Source organism: Bos mutus, chromosome 3, assembly GCF_027580195.1.
Source record: "Bos mutus isolate GX-2022 chromosome 3, NWIPB_WYAK_1.1, whole genome shotgun sequence".
Taxonomy (NCBI): Eukaryota; Metazoa; Chordata; class Mammalia; order Artiodactyla; family Bovidae; genus Bos; species Bos mutus.
The window spans coordinates 112,303,923-112,318,447 of NC_091619.1; the positions used below are offsets into that span (position 1 = coordinate 112,303,923).

At 53.1% G+C, this 14,525-nt stretch overlaps 1 protein-coding gene across 5 annotated transcripts in view; it reads left to right on the plus strand.

Annotated features, from left to right (window-relative positions):
- The first annotated feature begins 1,149 nt into the window (after nucleotides 1–1,149).
- Nucleotides 1,150–14,525, plus strand: part of SH3BP4 (SH3 domain binding protein 4) — a 98,600-nt gene continuing 85,224 nt past the window's right edge. For 4 of the 5 annotated variants that reach the window (XM_070368533.1, XM_070368532.1, XM_070368531.1 and 1 more), the window contains exon 1: nucleotides 1,150–1,435. The gene's annotated coding sequence lies outside the window, so the exon portion shown is untranslated. The remainder of the gene's footprint in view (nucleotides 1,436–14,525) is intronic. The other variant, XM_070368529.1, reaches the window with a different exon arrangement.

Here is a 14,525-nt window from a genome sequence, read left to right on the forward strand (position 1 = left end):
AGATGATGTGTATTCCATTTGCGATCTGCTCAGCAGGAAATTCTTTGTAATTTTCCACGTGACTGACTTTTTTCTTGTTCTTACTTTTTAAACTTTGCGCTGGTCCCCACATGCTGTTTTTTCTTTCTCTACGGTCCTAGACGAGTGTAAGAAAGGTTTTGAGAATCAGGTGCCCATGTCCGCGATCTGGCCGACGCCGGCCAGTGTGCGGATCCGAACATCACCCAGGGGTCTCTGCTTGGGGCTCCTAGAGAAGGGGCGGGCGGAGGAAGATGCCAGGGGCTTGCGAGCGCGGCCAAAACGTCTCGAGACGACCGCCACCTCTAGATCTGCTCGGTACCAATCACCACGGTTCCGGAGGGGCCCGGCCTCCTGGACCTCGCTCCGGGGCCCCCGGACTAAAGGAGGAAGAGGAGGAGACGCCGAGGCCGGATCCTCGCCAGGGCTCCGGGAGACCGGGCGCCAGACCCTCACCTGCGAGCGCTCCCCCTCCCGGCCTCTCTGCACTCGGGCTCGGCCCCGCCCCTCCGCCCACACCCCGCCCCCGCCTCCCGGCCCCCGCCGCTCGCCCCTCCCCCAGGCCCCAAGCCACTTCGGCTCGGCCCCGCCCCTCCTTTTTCCACCCAACGCAGGCCCCGCCCTCATACGTGACCACGCCCATTAATCAATCCCACCCCCGCCTTCGCCTTTCGGCTGCTTTCTAGGCCCCGCCCCCTGCCTGTCCGCACCCCGCTCCGCCTCCCGGCCCCCGCCGCTCGCCCCTCCCCCAGGCCCCAGGCCACATGGGCTCGGCCCCGCCCTCTGCTTCTTCCAGCCCCACGCCCTCCTCTCCATCGCCCCAGGCAGGCCCCGCCCTCCGCCGTGACCACGCCCACCACTCATTCCCACCCCGCCCCCCTTTTGACTGCTTTCTGGGCCCCGCCCCCTTCGAGCTCGCCCCGCCCCCTGCCCGCCCGCGCTCCGCCCCTGGCTCCCGGAGGCCCGGGCTAGGACCCGCTCGCCTACTCGTCCTGGGCGTCGTCCCACCCCTGTCTCCTCAAGGCTCTCGGCTCAGTCTCTGTCCCCTACCTCCCAAGGCGCCCCGCTCCAGCGCAGGAACACCCTTACCCCGCGATCCCGCCCCAAGGCCCCGCCCTCTTGACCTCGCCCGGGCCAGGAGACACCCCCGCCCCACCACGGCTGCCCGCGCGCTGGTCCCCGCCTCCCGCGCTCCTCCTCGCGCGCCCCGCGCCCCGCCTCGCACGCCCCGCCCCGGAGCGGGGACCACCCTCAGCCCTCCCCGGCGGGGGCCGAGCGCTCCCGGCACTCTCGGCGGTCCCGGCAACTAGCTGCCGCCGCGCGGTGGTTCCCGCGGATCGGCGCGCGGTGCCGGCCTGGGCGCGCTCCCAGACCGCGGGGAGAATCGCAGGAGCCCGCGGGACGCAATGCGAGCCAGGTAGGCAGGCTGCGCGCCCGGGCCGGCCCCTGCGGGCCGCTCCAGCCCCGCGCCCGGCCGCGCTCCCGCGGCGCCTTCTGGGGCTCGGCGGCTTTGCACGCCTCGCGGGTGCCGATCGTTCCCTTCCGCCGCCCGAGTTCGGGGCTCCGGGGTGCCCGGGCGCGGCTGGCGCCGGACGGCTTCGGGAAGCCGTGCGTGCCCCTCGTGCTCCCCGGGGACTCTGTCACCTCGGCGCAGGCTGGCCTGGCTCGGGGTTCCGGGAGCCGAGCCGCACTTACGGCTCCCGCGTAAGCCCGGCAGATCCCCCTTCCCTGGTCCTAGCGAGGCCGGCCCTGAGAGGTGACCCTCCTCGGCGACTGTTCGCGTCCTCGGGGCGCTCGGCTCGGGGGGCCGTGGGTGCTCCGAGGTCTGGAGGCGCCGGGGCTTTCTCTGGCGCGGGTCCCGGGCAAAGGGAAGGGCGCGCAGTCCGGGGTTAAACTTAGTGACAATGCGTGTTTCAGCTTCTTCGGAGATCCCCTCATTTTAGGATGGAAATGAGAACCCCGATTTCTGGCTTCGCCGTCCGGTGACCCACAGCCGCGAGGTGACAGCGGCGGCGGCGGGCGGGCGGGCGGGGAAGACTGGCAGAGACGCACGTTGCTAAGTGGTGTTTCGCGGGAAGCCGGCTCCGCGGTGCGTATTGGTGGTCTGTAGGACCCTAGCCCTGGAGGCCGGCGGCTCCCAGTCCGGGCCGGCCGGGTAGCCGGGGGGACCAGGCCGCTCTGGCCCTTCTCCCGGGGGTGTTGGGCTGCCCCCGGTACCGCCAGGGGGACGGCGGCCGGGTTTCCTGCGTGCGGAGAGGCCGGTGGAGCCTAACCGGTCAATGCGATTCAAAAAGGGAACCCGGGCAGGATGTTATCCGCGCTTTTCTTTCCAAGTTAGTGCAACTAGATGGGTACCGTGTGCTTTATTAGTAGTAAGAAGTTCACACATAACTTTTGTTCGGATCACAGCAACACTGTATTTTCTGGGTGGAAAGCGTAGAAATATAAACAGTAGAACAGAAACCATCATTGATCCCACAGTTCCTACCGGCTTCAGTATTTTCCTTCTTTGATATTCATATTGCACCCGCTTGCTCATCTAATCGGTAAGTTTAGACGTTGAACCTCTCTTGACTAAATGAAAGCAATCCCTTTGTGAAGCTCTTCCCCTCCCCACTTCTAAACCTGATTGTCTCTGAGCACCAAAGTTTGGGTGTCTGGACCTGGCTGCCTTCTCAGGCCCCGGGGGTCCCCTTTCCAGTGGGTGGTGTTTTGCATGCCTTCTGCAGGGCCGAGATGGAGAGAGAAGCCGGCAGTCAGCTAGACCACTGGCTCAGAGGGGATTGGCTGTGGTTTGGGTTCCATGCCTTGTAAAAATGAAGGTAATGATTCTCAATCTGCTTCTCAGTGCACCATAAAAATTAATGGGTGGTTTGCAAAGCATTTCTACATCCTTGCATGGACAGCGGCTGTACTTTTAGGGGCTAGGAAGCATTTCATTCGTGTCCTTTGCTTTCATCATCAAATAAAACAGTCTACCTGCCACCTGGTCATCCTGACTAGGAAACGGGAGTGTCCAGTGGAGTCTGGAGAAGGTTCCCGGCTCCCTGCTCAGCACTGTCTTTCCAGGCCGAGTCCCTCAGGAAATGGGGGGGGGGCGGTGCTAGGCTTGGAAGGAGACAGAACCCCCTTATCCCTTCCCTATCTGCTTTGTGCACATGGGCAAATGCCCAGAGTGAAAGGGGGCTTTGACATTAAAGCCCCAGCGTTCACAGGCCTGATGCCGAGGCCACGCTGATCTGAGGGGGAACAGTTCTGGGAGAAGGACTCAGACAGTGAACAACCCTGGCTTCCCAGGCATTTGTTTTACGGCACTCTTGTTTACCAAATGAACAATGACCCGCTCAGATCTGTGGTGCCTGGGAAGCTTCTGTGAGCTTTAATTTTTTTCCTGTTGTCCCAAGACTCTGGCACCATGCTTTAAGGAGCCTTTGAAAGCAATTGGGAGGGACTCGGATCATTTGTTAATTTCGGATACTAAAAGCTGGAGCCAGAGCCATCTGAGGTGCCACACAGGTTGCCTTTTGTTCCCCTGGCAAAGCAGCCGTGACGGAAGCGCCTCTTTCTGTAGTAGGTCTGGAGGGTTCCTGTCATTTGATAGTTTCATTTTTTTTTAATTGTCACTCCCACCAGCACTTTGTTCTGCCCAAGGGCTAGGAGCTGAGCACAGTCCAGACACAGGGGGCTTTTCGGAAGGACCCAGAAAGTGGGCTGGACGAGTTACTGATAAATCCTTCCAGGCTCCTGGGCTCTTAGTGTTGTGCCCAGAATGTTCTCTGAGTTGGGAGGAAGGGGGAGTCCTGGATTTTCTCCTCTGCTGTTTGCTAACTCAATTTCTAGTCACCCAGCAGCCTGGAATTGTTTCCCTGCAGGCTGCTTCAACGGACTTTTTTCTCATTCTAATGGTACTGGTGTGATAATAAGATATGCTAATAGGAACAAGGTTGACGCCCCTGGGTCCTGGGAGGCCGCTCCCATGTTTAAATCCTGCTTCCGGGCCGGTTAAGTGTGGGAAGGATGTGTGCGCTTCCTTCTTGCAAGGCAGGAGGCCACCTGGCTTCCCTCAGCTTCTTGGGGGAGCCCTGGGCCCAGACAAGGTTAGAAGCCACTTCACTGGGCCCTGGCTGACCTTACCCCAGCTGAGGGCAAACCACCGTAGCTCTCTGTTTGAGGAACCAGGCTTGTGTGTGCCTTGTGGGCTTGGGGCCAGCCATGTGGGTTTTCTTTAGCTTGGTTATTTTCAAATTTGACACCTGAATTGGGCCACGTTGCAATTTTTCTTCTGAGAATTGGAGTCAGTCCCCTGAGATGTGTTTCCTAAGGTCCTGGAGATGAGCACTGGGACTGCTTTGTCCTGAGGGCACCACCTGACAGCCGGGAACTGGGGAGGGTCACTGAGCACCTAAATAGACTTTACCCTGACCTCAGGGCCAGGAGGGGAGCCCGGGGCAGTCCAGTGTTGACACTCAGCTTTCTGCAAGCTGGATCCTGCCTCCCCACTGCTTGCACAGTGGAAGCCCCACATTCTGCCTTCACCCTCCAGAGAGTGACAGAAAAAATAATTCAGCAAGCCCCTAAACACCCAACTACTTACCAGGGTCTTCCAGGGAGCCTGAGCCTGCTTCTCCGTGGGCCCTGCAGGCATCGTGTGTTACTGGACAGCATCTGATGCACTCAGGACCAGAGTCTGGGGGAAGGATGTTGACACAAGAGTGTGTGATGTGATTCCAGGAAGGGTGAGATTCTTTATAGTTCTTCACTGCCTCCCATCCACCAAGTGTACAAAATACCTTCCCAAAGCACTGGTAAGCAAGTATGGACTTGTGAGTTGAGATTTGGGGTGTTGTAATGAGGATCCCTTGGGCTTCCCAAATGGCACAGTGGTAAAGAATCTGCCTGCCAATGCAGGAGACACGGGTTCGATCCCTGGGTGCCATCTCTGGGTCAGGAAGATTCCCCTGGAGGAGGAAACGGCAACCCACTCCAATATTCTCACCTGGGAGATTGCGTGGACAGAGAAGCCTGGCAAGCTACAGTCCATAGGATCACAAAGAGTCGGACACAGCTGAGCACAAACGGGGATTGCTTGCTAAGGGTTTGTGATGGACCTGATCCAGCGTGCAGACTTTAAAATCCTCACAAAAACCGTGAGGGTTTCCCTTTTACAGGACAACTACCAGAACTGAAGTCGCTCCTCCAGCCTTATTGTCCAGTAAGTGCTCGAGCTGGGATTTAAACTTGGACCTGCCTGAACCCAGAGCTCTTCATCACATCTCCCCGTGTGCCTAAATAAAAGAAACAAGTCACACCTTTGGGAGCGTGAAGACACAGGCATGGAAATAGCAGAGTGCCTACCTCCTTTACACAGTGATAACAAAAAGGTGGTGAAATCTTCCAAACCTGAGAAATCTTTGCAGCCTAAATGGAAGGCAGTCTGTTTGCACCTTTGTCCCCCAGAGGGCCATGCCCTTGCACCCTATCTACAAGGTAAAGTTTGATGTATTTGGAAGATGGTGATTTTGAAGTTGGGGACAGCTCGGAATCTGCTCTGAAGTTTGTCCTTGTGCCATGAAAAGAGGGTATTCTGGGCAGATGAGGTCACTAGAATAAGATTAAGATTATAGGAAGGCTGTTAAGTAAATGTAAGATAAGGTCCACCTTCCACTGTACAATCAAATAAAGGACATACTAATGAGATTATTCTTATCTGCTCCATGAAGCCTCGTCTTCAGGGAACTCTGAGCTGATGCCTGGTAGCCCAGCTCTTCTGAACCAATTGAAAAGAATCCTTTCTGTGAAAGAGTTTTTGTGGTTCCAAATTCTTATTAAATCACCCTCTCCCCTCTCCCGCCCCTTCCCTGTTCTCCCAGCCTGCTTCACTGAGGAAAACGCTGCCCTATTCTCATGAAACAGGGAAGCTTGCTAAGGTCTGCAGGCATAAAAGGAATTTAAATGTTTCCTTGGTCTCTGAGCCTGAAGTGTGCTGGTCAACCTGCTCTCAGGGAAAAAACAAAGAGCCTTGATGCAAGCTGCCCTGGTGTACATCCTGCCCCCATGGCTGAGTTCAAGCTGCCAGTTGGGTCTGGCAATATTATTATGAAGCATCTGAAGATCTGTGTAGCCAGTAAGAGTGGGCTCCAGCTTGCCTTTCATTGCACTGAGCTCACCAGCTCAGCCCCCTTGTAGAACAGGTGAAAAGGTTGCCTGGCTTCTGTTTGGACCACAGCTGCCCGGGAGCTGTATGTTCTGAAAGGATTTGGATGTCGCTGAGTAGCCTAATTTGGCCAGCAAGAGATGAATGCTTCAAAACTCAAGGCTCCTATGTGTGTATGCGTGTGTGCTCAGTCATGTCCCTGTGGTCTGTCGCCTACCAGGCTCCTCTGTCCATGGCAGTTCTCCAGGCAAGAATACTGGAATGGGTTGCCATTTCCAGGGGATCTTCCTGACCCAGGGATCAAACCCATATCTCCTCCATTGGCAGGCGGATTCTTTACCTCTAGCACCACCTTGGAAACTTTAAAAGCTCCCTCGTGGAATCAGCTGGAGAAGGCAATGGCACCCCACTCCAGTACTCTTGCCTGGAAAATCCCATGGACGGAGGAGCCTGGTGGGCTGCAGTCCAGGGGGTTAGACACAACTGAGCGCCTTCACTTTCACTGTACACTTCCATGTATTTGAGAAGGAGATGGCAACCCACTCCAGTGTTCTTGCCTGGAGAATCCCAGGGGCGGGGGAGCCTGGTGGGCTGCCATCTATGGGGTCGCCCAGAGTCGAAACGACTGAAGTGACTTAGCAGCAGCAGCAGCAGCAGTGGAATCAGCACTCTGATGTGTGTCCAGGGTTGAACTCCACCAAGGTAGGGAATTTGTATAAGAAGGAAACTAGGGACTAGGAGTGGTCAACTCTGTTTTTGAAACCAAGGAGTTGAACCGTGTGGAGTGAGGGAGACAGAGCCGGCATCCACAGGGCCTTCCTAGGATCGTACAAGGGGAGAAGGGAGAAACTCGATGGCTGAGGGTCCTTTAAGAGTCTGAGCTTGGTTGCACATAAGCTGAGTACTTTTTCGCTATCATAATTAGCAATCAAATTATTTAAAATGTAAGTGCTTCCTTGAGAGGCAGCAAGTGCGTGGGAAGGAGATGGGCTGAGCCAGGCTTGTGAGCAGCTTGGGACCAGGAAGGGGCCACCAGGCCTGGGATGCAGGCTCAAGGAGGCATCTGTCTCGTGTGATACACATGCAGGGTCAGGGAGCGGCTCTGTGAGAGGGGCTGGCTGGGGGCTCACTTCCTTAGAGTCGAACCATCACCCCAGAAGAGGTCACTGCAGACTTAAGTGAGGAACAAGCCTGGGAACACCCTTCTCAGTCACTCCATGATGACAAGGCACCCAGGAGGAGGTTGGGATGTGGAGGAAGGGGTCTGGGAGCCCAATACAAACAGGACAATTCTGGGTCGTGAATGATCAGAGAAGTCACCTGGAAGACCAGGGGCCCCTGGGTTTGTTTGTTAGGACCGTGTGATTGTGCTCCTGGGGAAGCTTCTAGAAAACCAAGGACGGGACACGTAGCCCACGGACACTGAGTGTTAGTGTCATTTGAGGGTGTCAAGGCAGGAAGGACCCGGAATTATGTCAGAGGGGCTGGGATGCTAGGGCTGTGGAGGCCTGGTGGGGGGCTGAAGGGAGGGGGCGTAGGATCAGCACAGAGTGATGGAGGTCCAGTGAGGGGGTGAGTGGCCCCGGGGATGTGAGGGCAAGAGGTGGGTGTGAGAGGTTGTCATGGGGATCAACTCTTTAAAAGACTCCCCCTCACCCCCTCCTCCATGCCTTTTCATGTTGTACATCTGCAGCTTGTTTTTACCAGCCTTTTCTGGGGTGAGGGGGGCGGTCTTCATTTGTCCCCAAGACCCAGCTCCCTGAGTCTCCTCAGGAAAGCCTTTCCTGACTGCTGAGGTCAGGAACTGACCGCGGCTTCCTTGCTGTCATCCCCCTGGGCAGGGCTCTGGTGGGCAAGGGGCTGCATTTTCTTATTCTTTGCATCCTTGCTGTACAAACAGCGCATCCTGTGAACCAGGAGGGAGCAGGGTGGAGACCAGGGCAGTGACTGCCCTGTAACCACGAAGCAACGATGCTGATGGTCTCTTCTTATCTTCACAGCTAAAAATTATGCCAGAGGAGGAAAGCAATGCCTATGAATAATAACCAACGGACTTGAAATGCTGCCCAGCAGTCCCCTTGCAGCTCTGCCCTTTGCCGTGTCACTTACCCCAACTTCCTGCCTTTGTTTACCTGTTTGAGCTATCACCCTTTTGGAAAGGATTTTAATTTTTATAACTTTAGGATACAGGAAGGTACAGCTCTTCCTTGACTTCAGATGAGGTTATGTACTAATAAATCCATTGTATGCTGAATATATTGAAAATGCATTTAATACATCTAAGCTCCCCAGCATCGTAGCTTAACCTTCCCCAACTTTAGCGTGCTCTGAACACTGTTAGCCCACAGTTGGGCAGAGTCATCAAACACAAAGCCTCTTGGGTAATGAAGTGTTGAATAGCTCACATAATTGATTGAATATTGTACTGAACGAAAGACAGGATGATTGTCTGGGCGCAGAATGGTTTTGTGTCTGTTCTTGGCCCCAGCGGTAACTCTCTGCCCTGCCCAGCATCACAGAAGAGTGTGAGACCCACATACGCTAGCCTCAGAAAAGAGTAGAATTGAAAATCTGAAGTCCTGTTTCTACTGAGTGGATGTTGCTTTCACATGATAAAGTGAAGAGATGTAAAGAGAGTCTGGCAAAGTCAAGAGATGTGAGTCAGGTGTGCATGCCTGTGCTTAGTCACTGAGTCACATCAGACTCTTTGGGATCATAAACTGTAGCCTGCCAGGCTCCTCTATCCATGGGATTTCCCGGCGAGAATACTGGAGGGGTTTGCCATTCCCTTCTCCAGGGGATCTTCCCGACCCAGGGATCAACTCCTCTCTCCTGCACTGGTAGGCAGATTCGTTACCACTGATCCAGCTTGTTGTTCAGTCACTAAGTCGTGTCTGACTCTTTGTGACCCCATGGACTGCAGCCTGCCAGGCTGCCCTGTCCTTCACTGTCTCCCGGAGTTTGCTCACACTTATGTCCAGTGAGTCGGCAATAACATCCAATAAGTCAGGGACCATCTGTAAATGGAATATGTGGAAAATGCAGCTTCATTTAAACATTTGAAAATTACCCTAAGAATTGTCGTTCTGACAAGTGGTGTCAGATGTTTGTTGTGTGTTCCTTAGAGAAGTGGAAAATAAGGCCTCGTGTTTGAATTTAACTGGGGGTGCTGGCTGGAGTCGCTATTCTGCATATAATAATTCATGTCAAGCTCTGGGCCAGGCCTGTGAGCCAGGGCCTCTCACCGCAGCAGGTGGTGGTGATGGCAATGGTAGTAGAAACAGTCAGCTGCTACGGTCTGCTCGCACTTTCCCTCCCTGTCATCCTGACCCAAATAACCCTCTGGCAGAAGTCGTGGTTTTTTTCGCCCTTGTGGCTTCAGAAATCAGTGTTTATGACATCTTAAGGAGGGAAGCTTTATTCTGGCTTTGTGCTGGTCCACAGCCATTAAGCTATTTCACCTTTCTGTCCTGGATTAGGAGGCCAAAGTTTCAGATTTTGATCACATGTTTCTTTTCAGTCAGCCAAATATGAAACAGTCTGATTTACACAACTGAAAGTCATCAGAGGAGATTCAAAAATTAAGTGACTGACCATCCATCATGTTCTTCTAAACACTGGTTTTTGTACCTGAGGCCACTGTCGGGGCAGACTGGAATGTGACAAGTTCCTTTCCTCCGGTGTGTCATCAGTGGCCTTTGTTGAGATCTGTTTTATTTTGGGTGATGTCATGGGCTTCCAAATCCCACACACCTGTCTGTGTTTGCATCTTTGACTTCTGTTTGCTTCTGGCTTTGACCTTGGACAAATTGTTTGACTTCTTTGAAGCTGAGCTTTCTTACCTGTAAAGCGGTGTTGGTGGGACTGAACTTCCCTGGGTGGGAGATTTTCATGTGGAGAAATGGACCTTACTGCATCACCCTCTCTCGTGCTTTGAGCCCCGTACCTGTCCTGGGGAGGTTTTCGTGATTGTAGCCTTTGGGGCCTTGTGCACACTTGTAGATTTTTTTAAAAATGTTAAGTAGAGATTTTGTGTGATGCCTCACATGTGAATTAAACAGGAGTGCAGGGGTTTTATATTATTTAGGTATTCAGTCTGATGTTTAAAGAATGTAAGTGTTTCCATTAAAGATGATGGTAAGTGGCTAAGGATTAGAATTGCCAGTCTTTGCTCTGTCTCTGAAATTCCTGGTGCAGGAAGAGAGGTGAGAGGTGGGGTTGGTAAGTTTCACTCCAGTCTGAGACCTGGGGTGGAGAATGGTCCTGGCTTGTAGACTGGGGGCCCCAGCAGCCAGTGGCTGCTCTGTGCCTCTTGCAAGAAGGCCTGACATGTCCAGGGAGGGAGGTGAAGCATCTAGTGTTCAACAGACATCTTTTCTAGATATATGAATTGTTTTGGGAAGGGTTTTTTGTGATTTTTCATTCTTAAAAAAACCGTGTCCGCTTAAGTTTTTTTTTCCCTTCCTCAGGTAATTATGTGTTCATTTTAGAAAAGTGTGTGTGCGTGTGGTAGTCACTCGATTGTGTCGAACTCTTTTTGACTCCATACACTATACTTCAGCAGGCTCCTCTGACCATGGGATTTCCCAGGTAAGAATTCTGGAGTGAGTTGCCATTCTGTTTTCCAAGGGATCTTGCCGACCCAGAGATCAAACCTGGGTCAGGCAGATTCTTTACCATCTGAGCCATCATGGAGCCCCTTTAGAAACATTAGAAAATGCAAGAGAAGAAAAAAGTTCACAGTGGAATTCTGCCACTCAGGGTAACTGCTCTGGGCATTTTTGTGTCTTTCAGATAATTTCACATGTAAATCTCGATCCTTGCAAAAGGAACAAGACGGTGGAGTGGGAACTTGGTTTTCTGTTCACTAGATGCCTGACGCATAGTTATCCTTCAGTCAGTCCTTCCCTGTTGAATGAATACTACGCTTTTTACCAAAAAAATTGTTGATATGCCTTCAGATCAATAAGTACAGATTTGCATCCTCAGTTTTACTGTCGATCTCTTAGGGGATGCACCCCCTTAACAAGTTCTTGTTCATAGACAGTTTCCAGTGACTTTGAAATTATAGACAGTACTGCAGTGAACATCTTTCAACACATGTAAGTGTTTTCTTCCAATGATTTTCTTTTCTTTTGTTCTCAACTTCTACAAAGAACTTCTAACTTTATTATTGATCAGGTGAATGTATAATTGGAGGAGGAGACGGCAACCCACTCCAGTATTCTTGCCTGGAGAATCCCATGGACAGACGAGCCTGGTGGGCTACAGTTTATGGCGTCACAGAGTCAGACACAGCTTAGCAACTTAGCACATATACATGAGGAACTATAACAACACAGCCCTCAGCAGACCTGGAGATCTTTTTGACGTGAATCCCTTGTGTGGTCAAGTGTTACAGTGGAAGCCCACTGGTCACTTACAACCCTCCTGTATTTATAAAGTGCACTCCTCCTAAATGCTTTCACATACTGTCTGCCTTTGCTCTCAGAAATATTTATTCGTTTTCAGTCAAAAATACTGAGGCTATTACTCACCCATCCGTGTATTAAATCAGCATTTATTGAGCATTTACTTGTGCTTACAGCAAAAATAAGAGAGAAAACAGACACAGGAAGCAAAGGAAAAGCACAGATATTTACAAAAAAGAATTGGCAATGTTAAAAAAATGATTCTTCAGTGATCACATACACTGAGCTTCTGGGGCTAGTGAGTCGGCCTCTGGGGCTGTAGAGCTGGCCTTACAAGCAGGTGTCCCTGGGGGGCTCTGACCTCAGTGGATTCTCTGTGCTTGGTTTCCAGTTCTTGTTTCCAGAACCTGATTTAGTTACTGCTGAGACAGACACAAGTTAACTAGACTCACAGCGACTGATGTATAGACCCAGTGCTGCTTTCTCCGTCCATCAGGGGAGACATGATTACTGAAAGGATGACGTGTCTCAGCTTATGGGGCTGGTTCTTCTGCAGGCTGGTCCCAAGGGCATCTGGATGACAGATGCTGCTCTGTCCAAAACAGAATAGAAACAAGACCGGTGTCAGGATGTAGGAGCTCTCTCACCCGCTCCTAGCTAGAGATCCGAGAATAATTAGGCAAGCTTCCCTCACCCCTCTCACACCCTGGCGTGGCTCAGATGGTAAAGAATCTGCCTGCAACACAAGAGACCTGGGTTTGGTCCCTGGGTCAGGAAGATCCCCTGGAGGAGGGCATGGCAACCCACTCCAGTATTCTTGCCTGGAGAATCCCATGGACAGAGATTGGTGGGCTACAGTTTATGGGGTCACAAAGAGTCAGACACAACTTAGCTACTGAGCACACACAAATACATAATCGGTGCTCAGAAAAGCATGTCCGAAGGGAGTGACATCCAGGAGAGTTCCTCTATATGTTGAGTGAAACTTGGTGAACTTTGAGATCAGTCTCAGCCTCTCTGGCATTCCTTTGCAGGGAATTGATTTCTTATTTTTTTTTAAATTAATGTAATTATTTATTTGGCTGCACCAGGTCTTAGTTGCAGTACTCAGGATCTTGAGTTTCAGCATGTGGGACCCAGTTCCCTGACCAGGAATTGAACCCTGGTCCTCTGCATCGGGAGCCCAGATCCTTAGCCACTGGAGCCCCGGGGAATTCCTGGGGAATTGGTTTCTGACCGTCCGGGTGCTAGTGTGCTCTACCTCGTGAGTTTTGGCAGGCAGGGGCTGGAAGTGTTCATCACGGTTTTAGGGAGTGTACACATGTGCCAGTTTCAAAAACAGGACCATATGGGGATGTCGTGTGTCCTGAAGCCTGGGAAATGTTTCTGTTGGACATCTTCGGGGCCCTCTCCCTGCTGGAAAGGGAAGCGGCTGATGTCCGTGCATGCGGCTTCAGGAACTGCCATTGGAGCTCCCCAGGCTCCTGTCGCTATGGGCTTCGAGAGTGACCCCTGGGGCTGTCTGTGTCCCTTGGGGAGCTGTGGCCTGACAGACTGCACTTTGATCTAGCCCACGGTGATGGCGCAGACTTGATTTCTGAGACCTGTGGGTTCATTAAGGGCAGAAAGTACTTAATACCTTCCACTGATGGTAAGGCCATAATTTTGATTTCTAGCTGCGGTCTGGCATCACAGGACTTCTTCCTTCTGGCAGGAGGGGGAAGCTGAGTTATGGGCGGAATATTGGTTGGCCCATGTCCTGAGCGTGGTTTGCGGGGGACCTGGCTGCCTCCTCTGTCTTGGCACCAGGGTTCCCTTGAGTCATCGTCCACTCAGCGTAAGATGAGGCGGCACTTTTCAGGCTGCCCGGGAGGCAGGAGGACCGCTCTTTCGTACTGGTTATTTGTCCTGGCTGCCAGGCCCACCTCATGGAGTTTGAGGGGATGGGGAGCCTCTAGATCGGGCTTGAGAGCCAGGCCCTCTTGTAACTCTCTGTCCTGGTGCCTTCCCCTACTCGTTAGCTCGTGTTTCACTTGGACTCATGCATTTCCTCCCTCACTGTGAGCCAGATTGGTGGGGGGGTGGGGTTGGAGGGATGGAAAATCCACCAGGGACAGCCTCTGTGCCAGGAATCAGCCGCTAGTGTCCCAGGAAACAAGGTCAGGGCTCCCCAGGGGTGCTGGGGGTCAGGACTGGCTCCCCAGAGAAGCCCTGCCAAGTGGGGGCCCCGAAGGAATTGAGTGGGAGCCCATGGGGGGACTTAGGCGTGGCGGGCGGTTGGGGGAATGCCTGGAACTAATAGAGGTACTAGTTTTCTGGGAGCACGTGGAGGGGATAGGAAACTTGGGTGGCAGGTGTCTGGAAGGGTGGGTCCTTCTGGTCGTTAGTCAGCATTGAACTTTTATCTCAGGCCACCAGAAGGATGATGACAAGGAACCTGACTTGCAAGGGGTCCAGAAGTTGAGCAGATGACCATGCCTCCCTGCTCACATCTGTGATCCCCTGCAGCTACCTTGGGGTCCCCTCCTGTCGCCCCACTCTGCAACCCACGTGGGGAGCCACGCCCTTCTGACCTACTGTGAGAGCATCATAGAATCATTCAAATGTTTAAACGACCACCCTGGACAGTTTTAAGAGTGACCTTCATTACCCAAATGACATTTAGCAACTGGGCCAGCTGTCGGATTATCAAGTTATAGCATCTCGTATTCCAGAAAGGAGAAGGTGTGGATCAAGATGCAAAGGCTTCTTGGATAAAACGACGTGGGAGGGACCCGGTGAGACAGATCTGAGTGCCTTGCCCTGGTCAGTGGAGTCCCTGGCCGTTTCTGAGCATGGCTGTCCCCCTCAACCCCGCGCTCAGGGGCGCAGGCAGGGTGAGTCCTGATTTTCCTTGTCGGGTTCTCACCAGGCCTGGCAGTCATTCCCCTCCCATGGCCCCC